The sequence below is a fragment of the Vigna unguiculata genome, chromosome 6, assembly GCF_004118075.2.
Source record: "Vigna unguiculata cultivar IT97K-499-35 chromosome 6, ASM411807v1, whole genome shotgun sequence".
Classification (NCBI taxonomy): Eukaryota; Viridiplantae; Streptophyta; class Magnoliopsida; order Fabales; family Fabaceae; genus Vigna; species Vigna unguiculata.
The window spans coordinates 3,420,121-3,430,031 of record NC_040284.1 but is presented as its reverse complement, the minus strand read 5'-3'; positions in this window follow the sequence as shown (position 1 = coordinate 3,430,031).

The following is a 9,911-nucleotide window of genomic DNA, read 5'->3' as shown; positions in this document are numbered from 1 at the left end:
AGCTTTGAAACTCTATTCACTACCTTTAATGCAATTCATATTTTTGTTAATCATACCCTATGTAGTTCATATTTTTAGAATGAGATTATTATATGGGAGCTGAAAAATGATTCTAAACTATTCTCATAAGACTTAACTTATAAAAAATTAAATTTGTGGCTTTTTTGTATGAAAGTTGAGATTGATTCAATGGTTGTGGTTGTGGCTGTAAAGGATGCCCAATTTCACAGTTTATCACCCATCCCTGTGGCTGTTAAGGATGCCCAATTTCAAAGTTTTAGAAATAAGAACATAATTAAACTTGATGCACAATTTGATCAATGAATTGGTTCAAAACTACACCAAATCCCTAATCAACCAACTCAATTAAACAAAAAACAGAACACATCACTCAATAAGGGATCGAGACAATGAAATGGAAAAATGGCACACACCTAGCAATGACCACTGAATTGGGAAACACAACCAATCGAGACATGCTTGTATGAGACATGAACACATTCACACAATGAATCAATCAACTTAATAACTTAATGGAATCCAAAACAAAACCAACCAATCAAATTCGGATCCAACAAAGCAATCAATTCGGAAATGCAGTGAAATCAGAAAGGGAAAATTGATCAAACCTAGTGTCTCACGTCTCTTGCAAACAACCCACAATATCAATGAATTTCACGCCTGCCCGCCACTACTAAACTCAACCGGACATCATCTCCCCTTACCAATTTCAGAATCAACGATAGTGAGAAGAAGTTGTGGGATAAAAAATTCAAACAAACATCATGGTAGTTGACACTTACCACTACATTGACGTTGCCGAAGAACGCGTCGTCGTCCAAGACCCACACACACTACGCTATAGGAGGCTCGCGCCGGAGAATGGACAAAGCAGATGAGGTAGCGGCAGATTGTGCTAGAGAACGCGCGTCAGGGCATGAACGGAAGAATCACGGTGGAGTGGCACACGCGGTGGTTACGGCGATTTGCAAAAAGGCACTGGGTTTTGGAAATTTTGGGGGAAGGGGTTAAACTGAAAATGGTGGAGGGGAAAGTGAAATCTTATTTTCATTTGGCCGAGAATTTACCGAAGGATCTTCTCCGTCGGTAAATATGAACACGCCGTCGGTAAATAAATCATCAATATCGTCGGTACATCCGTCGGAAAGTAAACTTTACCGACGGATAGTTATCCGTCAGAACATATCTGTCGGTAATCAATGAATTTCTTGTAGTAACATCCAAGCACATCACGAAACACCAAAAGCAAGCTAAAACGCATTGTTCCAAGTCACGTTGCCTGGAGTTCCTTCATGGCAGCCAGGCGGCTCATCACTGAACCTAGAAAAACATGCACAAAATATGTTACGCCGCCTAGCGGGCCTTCATAGCCACAAGGCGATTTCTGGACAAAAACCTATAATTCGCGAAAACAACGCATAACGGAATAGAGTTCAAGCACCTAAATCGTTGTATCATCCAAAACAAATTAATTGATAAGGAAAACACATAAAGACAGCTTTCTCCACTCCCCAAAGACTCCACTCCAAACTCCCTTCCAACACTCACTTTCGCTCCCTATGCCCTAGTTTTTTTAGTTCTCTATGCCTTTCCTTGCTCTCGCATTCTAGGACTCTTTGCTTTCTCACCCACTCTCTTCCCTCTCACAATTTTCAACCCAAAAATAAATAAAACAAATTAATAAGACGAAATTAAGGAAAAATAAATGGTTAGTGGCCATTAATTGGTGTTTATACAGCACCACAACTGCCTCCCTTCCACCCCTATGTTTTCCCAAAGAATTTCTAAAGTTTCTAGGTTATTTCACCACCAAGCAAAAATATTAAAACACAAAAAAAAAAATCTACTCATGCTACCCAAGGTTTGAACTAACGTCCTTCCACCCATCAAGCATATGCACAACCACCAAGCTATCATATGATTCATGTCAATTCATACATACATACCATGTTAGGTCGTGCTTCTGCATTCACAATATATTTGTAAAATAACACACAATTAAATTATTACATTAATGACACACACAAGATTCAAACCCAAGTCCTTTCAACATGACTAAGTACTCTTAACCACTTGAGTTAGTATATGGCTTACTAAGAAATTCTCTTAGGAGTACTTCTAACCCATCATTATTTGTAATTTATTAATTATTATTAATATAATTTCTAGGGTTTTACATTATGCATAATGTCATTTTCTTCACAAAACTTTTCCAACAATTCATTTTGAAATTCCTCTCCATGACCACTTCTCACAACTTTAATTTTCAAATCTTTCTCATTTTGAATCATTTTTGCAAATTTTTTTAAAGGCTTTAAAAGCTTCACTTTCTAATGTGAGAAAGAAAGTCCAAGTAAATCTTGGGTAATCATCAACAATAACAAAAGCATAATAATTCCCCCCCTCCCAAAGCTTTTTAGCCTAGAAGGACCAAACAAATCCATATGCAAAAGTTCTAATGGCTTTGAAGTAGAAATAACATTTTTTGAATGAAATGATGATTTTACTTGTTTTCCTTTTTGACATGCAACACATAATTTATCTGTTTCAAACTTTCTTTTTGGCAAACCAGTTACTAACTTCTTAGAGATTAACTTGTTTAGATGCTGCATATGAATATCAGCAGCTCGTTTATGCCACAACTGTAACATCCCGTCAGGATATTACGGATTTATAATTAAATAAAAGAAATAAATTAAAACAACGCGCATTTAATAATACCTCATTTTCCCAAAACGCGGGAAAATTTAAAGTTTATTAACCTCCAAGGATAAAAGCAAAATCCATAGTTAATAAAACTGAAACCGCACAATAAAATCTCTCCAAGGAGTTTACAAAATAGTTCAATTCGACATAATACAAAATATATAAAACTCCCAAGCTTTCCCCTCGCTCCGATACTAAGCCTCACCGGCTCCACCTGCATCAACAACATTTGCTCCCGTGTACCGCGTACACGATCATCGCCACACATACGCAGATAGGGTGAGCTTAACAATTAAATCACATATATAAAGTTCCAGAAATATAAGCATATAAACACATGAGATTGTACACGACCTAAACATCTCACATTACCTCATTCTTTAATTCCTACCATCAGACCCCGAATTAGATTAGTCGTGTTCTACAACGTCTAAGGATTACTTCAAAGTGACTTGCTGTCATACCTATCGGCCACAACCGATAGAGCACGTGCGGGAAAACATGCTACGGATCATACACCACAACGCCAGGTAGAGTTCTCATATACAAACATAGTCTGTATCGTCCCAAGACTACCAAACTCATCAGCCAACAACTGAGGAGGGCAATCTATCTGGACCCATCCGTACTGTCCACAACCAGCACACTCACACCGGCAACACTCGCCAACCCGAGCCACAACTCAAGGGTTCCTCGTGTTCATCCGCCATCCCGAGCCACAACTCAAGAGATGTTATTCCGAGCCACAGCGCAAGGAATACCACGTGCTTAACCCCCATCCCGAGCCACAACTCATGGGATGCGTTCCGAGCCACAACTCAAGGAACACCAGCAATCTCACCCTTAAAGCATCACTAGACGCACTATAGATCACAAATTCATAATCGAAACTCAAAGCTGCAGCAATACAACTCGCCTGGCGGGGGACACGTACCGCCAGGCGCCAAGCGCCTCATGAATCTTAAAGTCTGCCACTACCGCCTGGCGGGACCGTTCCCACCGCCAGGCGAATGCTGTTCCAAAGACCACGATTTTTCGTCGCCATCGCCTGGCGGAACCCCCCTACCGCCAGGCGCCTCCTGCACCAGAACCCCACTGTTGCCTCTCTACCGCCTGGCGGACCTAACTCTGTCGCCAGGCGCCATATCAGTACTTATGCAGTACTGGTTTTGGTCAAATTCTCTTTGCATCTTGCACTCGCACCCATCCACAATCCATTATACTCCTAGCTCAGTGTATGGTACTGTTTACTTATATGAACATTTACCACTTTCCCTCTCTACAACAACTCCCCATAAAATAATTATACGCCAAGGAACTCACCCATGGTTGGGTGTCATTCATGTTTACCCAAAATCCATACTGACACGCATGTTATTAAGGTTCTGACAATACTAGAATATCTCGTGATCTAACATACTTCCCAAGCTTCTAATTACCATTCTCTCAACCAATTTATACACCCCAAGTTCGTTTATAAAGTAAGAGGGAAAATATCATTACCGTAGTGGAATCTCTATACTCTATCCCCTCACAGATACACTAGAATTTGATTTACTAAGGGACCAAACACCAATTATCCTAAAACACACTCCTAGACCAGAATAACCACTAGTATCCACATCACTGTACTGGCGCCTGGCGGCTAGTCCCGTGCCACCATGCGGTGCATCAGACTTCGGGTAAAATTTCCAGAATTCCCACACCTGCACAGTCCCAACTCTCCCCTGCTTTTCATTCCAAATTAATATCCATCATTTCTCGCGCAATCTCCCTTATGTATTATGTTCCTCGCAGCCTACACCCACATCCATTAAAATTATCCAAAGCATTCCAATCACTGACTATTCTCACGACATCAAACTCCAATTGTTCAACCCTAACCACTTGGTCACTGTTCCATTGAATTTCCATGTCAATTACACTCGAAATCAAAACATTTCTACACCAGATCAACTCATAAAACCCACCCCTTGATTTCCCTCCGAACAATTCACGCCAAACACTCAGGACAAACTTAAAACGAGTATTCAACCCGCGCCGCCTAGCGATCACAACCAATCCTGCCAGGCGGTTCATCCAAAAACACCCAGAATAGCCCAATCTATGAGTCGCCTGGCGGTACAGGGATTCACCGCCAGGCGCTGCACCTAGAAACACAGCAAAATACACAGAAATGGATGAGCCGCCTGGCGGCTATGTATAGCCCGCCAGGCGGTTTCTGGAAAATTTCCAGAACTCAACAGAAACTCAGAACGAACACAGTGCATGCATAACTGAAATATTATTTTCACACTATTCACACCAAGCAACAATATAAACGCGGTAAACTCCCCTAACCTGGTTCTCCTTTTAAGCTTTAACCCTTGAAACTTTGGATAGTTCCCTTCGCACACTAGCCCTCATTGGTTCCTCTCTTTTCAGCCTCTCTATCTCTCCCAAACCTCACCAAATTCCAGAATTTTCGTGCTCTCTCTGTAAGTCAAATTTCCAGATTGCCATACCCTTCTCTCTACCTCACTATAGCCTTTTAAAGGTGCCCTAAAAACTATGCCAATGCTTTAAAACGAAAATTACTTATTGAATGGAGTTTATTATGCCAATGCTTTCCAGCCACCTCTCAGCTGCCATACCACTAGGGTTTCTTTCCAACCCTTTCATATTCAACCCAAATCCAAAACACCAAAAATAAAGCTTAATGTAAGTTCTCCAAGACTTGAACTCATAACCCTGCAATTCCCCAAATCAATATCAAGCCATCATGCCAATTTATATTTCATGCAAACAATCATAATTCCACTGTCATACTATTTCACCACATGATTATCACATATTAAAAATAACAACGAATAACAACACAAAAGGCATACATAGGACTCGAACCCAAGTCCTCTCACACAATCAAAGTGCTCTCAACCATATAAGCTAGCACTTTTCCACATCACACCAACCATAATTAAATGTCATAATTATTTCTCCTCCCATATTTATTAATTAATTATTTATTTAATTAATTAAATTCTACGGGTCTTACAACAACCATGGATTTTCTTCTTTAGCAACTAAACTAGTTATATTACTGGATGATGTATTACCAAGATCTATCAAGTAAATATTATTGTCTCATCCCTTTTAAGGCGACTTCCTTAGAGTCCTTTTGATGAATGGTGTAGTAGTCACTCTCAAAGATGACTTTGAGTCCTTTATCACATAGTTGACTTATACTGAGAAGATTGTGCTTTAATCCTTCCACAAATAACACGTCTCTTATCTTGAAGGTAACACCACAGATAAATATTTAAAAATATTTTGGAGAGATATAGACTATTTGAAAAATATAGTTGGTTGATAATATGAATATCTAATATAATTAAATAAATAAATTAAAGATATATGATAAATTATCACCAATTAATATTTGTATTAATTTTCCAAATCAACCATTTGCAACCTCCTCAAATTATCTTCTAAATAATCCAATATCTTCAAGATATATTTGTTTGTTGTGGATCTAAAAAGATTCAAGAAGATCTTGTCATATTTAAAAAGATTTGGTAGTTAATATCTTTTAATATTTTATGATATAATTAAATAAGATAATTATTTAAAAATATCAAATAAAATGTCTAAGATATATTTTTCCCAAATTATCTTCTATCATAAAGATAAAGAAAATCGCAAGGTCCAATTTTTTGTTGTTCTCTTCTTGGCTTAGCCAAACTTCTTCACTTTTTCAAGCTTTTCTTGTCGTCTTCATGGAATACTTGGCTTGGATTTTTGTGATTTTGATAATTTCTTATTCTTGGATTTATCTTTAAGGTGTCATGAAACTTTAAGCCAGTGGCAGATCTTGACCAACATTGTTGGGGATGCCCAAATAATACATTCAAAATTTATACATTTCATTATTGTCACTAACACAATAAAAAATGAATTATACGAAGAAAATTGAAAGACATAAATACCAAAAATGATTTATCAATATACCTATTTAAATAATCTATTCCTTTATTCTTCATCAATATACTTCTTTAAAAAAAATAATACTAAAAAATGATTTATCATAATCTAATAAAAAATTGAGAGACATAAATACCAAAAGAAAATTCGATGATAATCAAACCACACTTAAAATTCAATTATAAAAAACACATAGTACAATCATTTTTTCTTCTATGTTGATAAAATAAAAAATTAATATAAAAGAGACTCATTAAATAAATTATTAAACTAATATTTCACTATCAAGTGAGGCAAAAGAGAATTACATTCTTCTTTATTTCTTCGAATGGAAGAGAACAGTTGAGAGATGAAAGCAAAAATAATTTATCTTTTTCTCTTCCGAAAGAAAAGAAAATAGGTAAGAATGGAAGATGAGAACAATTTGTAAGAAATTCAAGACATAGACATATAAAAGAGGCTCATTAAATAAATTATTTAATTAATATTTCACTATCAAGTGAGACGAAAGAACTACCTTCTTCTTGTCTTCCTCGAGGATGGAAGAGAATAAAGGAGAAATAAGAGAAAAAATAATAGATCTTTTTCTTTTCAGAAACAAAAGAAAACAAATGAGAATGAAATATGAAAACAATTTATGAAAAACACAATCTATAATGAAAACAAATCATAGAAACTATCTTGATAAATCTTTTTAATCTTTATTTTGTATTATATTTGATTTTATATTTTATTATTTATTAGTATTAATTATTATGTTTATAAAAGAAATAAAATATTTAATTTAATATTTATAACAAAATAAAATCAAAATACCTAATATTTATAATAAAAAAAATCAAAATATCTATTGTAAAAAGAATTTCAAAATTTTTGGGGGCGCCAAGGCCCCTCCCTGCATCCATGATGATCCGCCACTACTTTAAGCAATTTATTTCCACACCTCCATGAGCTCAACTTAGTTGCAACTGCACTAACACACCTCAAAATATCCAAAGAATATTTATACAACTAAAAAGCTATTTTTAACATGTTTTTGTATCTCATGCTCTATAAATCCAATTATAGGAAATCCTAATTAAATCAATCTTTAAGTAGACAAATTCAATTAAATACCCATAATTAAACATTAAATGAGGGCAAAAATATGCACTCATTAGTAACAAATCCTTGTTCCTTTCTTTTAAAGTTATTAAACTTCCTTTTATCTCAAATCATGTGCCTTGAACAACCACTATCAAGATACCACATTGATTTCCTAGATTTAGAACTCATTTGCAAAATAGGGAAGCAATTTCTTTAGGTCCCCAACAACTTGGTTGGGTCCTTAGGGTGAGAGAAATAAAATATTTACTTAACAACAGGCACCCAAGCATATTTCCTATTTGGAACACCAAAATGCTTGATATTGCACTTATTTGAAGTATGACCCTTTTTCTTATAATAAAAACAAGTAGCAACACATGCATTTATAGAGTAAGCAGTTCCTTTTTCTACCCATACTCTGTGAGTTCTTTTATAATTATTTTTATTATTATAATTAAGAGCATACTTGTTTCTATTTGGATTTTTTTCTTAAAAGTAGGTTTTTTAGAATTTTTATTTTCTAACGCATCTTCAAGTTATTTTTCTAAAATATTTATATCAAGCATATAACTTTTACAAGAAGCACATTCATCAATTTTAGTTTCATTGTTTTCTAAAATTCAAATTTTATTTTTTTAAATATTTTCTTCTTCAATAGATGTTTCAAATTTATTTTGTAACTCTTTAAAATTATTTTTTAATTTCTTGTGAGTAGTATCTAATTTACTAGATTTAACAAGCAATTGTTGAAATGCATCATAAAGATCATCACGTGCAAAATTTCCCACATCTCACGTGCATTGGTGCAAATAGAAATCTATAAAATTCATCAAGGGTCAAAGCAGATGAAATTATGTTTCTAGCTTTAACATCATATTAAGCCCGTCTATTTTCATCCACGGTCCATTGCAAAAAGGGCTTTGGTTCTTGCACATCATCAACAACATTAACAAGAACAAGTAGACCATTTATCACAGCATCCCAAATACCCATATCAACAGATTCAAAAGAAATTTGCATCTTCACTTTCCAAAAGGGGTCATTTTCACCAGTAAAAAGAGGAGGTCTATTGATAGACGCACCCTGAACAAAAGTTTGATTTTGTCCAACCATTTTTGAAATTTTTTGAAAAACTATCAAAGCAAGCTTTGATGCCAATTGTTGTAATTAAGCAGTGGAATAATTTGTTAATGGACAAAAGCAAGAGGGGGTGAATTGGTTTATTAATAAAATTAATACTTTTAAAATTTTTCCAAATTTTATCGTTTAAATTAAACCTTAGTTCCTTTAAATGCAACAACAAATAACTTAAAGAGATAGGGAAGAAGATTCAAAACAAATATTTATACTGGTTCAAATCAAAAGATCCAAGGTCCAATTGTTAATCTCTTTAAACAAAGAGATTAACTTAATCACTATAAAGATCATAGTACAATCAGATTAAAGAGAATAAGGAAAAGAAAACACCTCTCTTAAAGACACAAGAGATGAAAGTAAACTTTCTCTGAATCACACAAAGAAATTGACCAATTTTCTAGCAACAACAACAGCACCCAATCTCCCAGAAACCCCTCTTAGGAAAATTATCGCTCCACTCACACTAGACTTTTCAAAGCTCTTTCAAGAACACTCAAAGAACTATTTACAAACACAACAGTAGAACTTTGGCTCTCAAAAAGGTAGTTTTACAAATGAAAAAATTAGTTCTATTTAAAGCCATTTGAAACCTAAGTCAAGATGCAGAAAAGCCAAGTTTAAAACTGTCAAGGATAATCGATTATCACTTATGATAATCAATTATTCCAATGTGTTTTATAAAACAAAAGTTTGAACAGATAATCGATTATCCAAGGAGATAATCCATTATTCCAATGGGTTTTTAAAAATGGGTTAAATATGTTTTTAGTCCTTGAATTTTGATTCAAAATTGAAATTCGTCCCTATCTAAAACTTCGATACATTTTAGTCCCTAAACTTTAAAAATGAATGAATATAGTCCGTTTAACCTAATTACGTTAACTTTTTTAACGTGTTGAACACGTTTCATGTTAGTATTGGAGTTGTTTACACCATTTGACACACTCCCGGTTCAATATCTACTAAGAAATGTGTTTGACACCTCAAAAAAAGTTAACGTA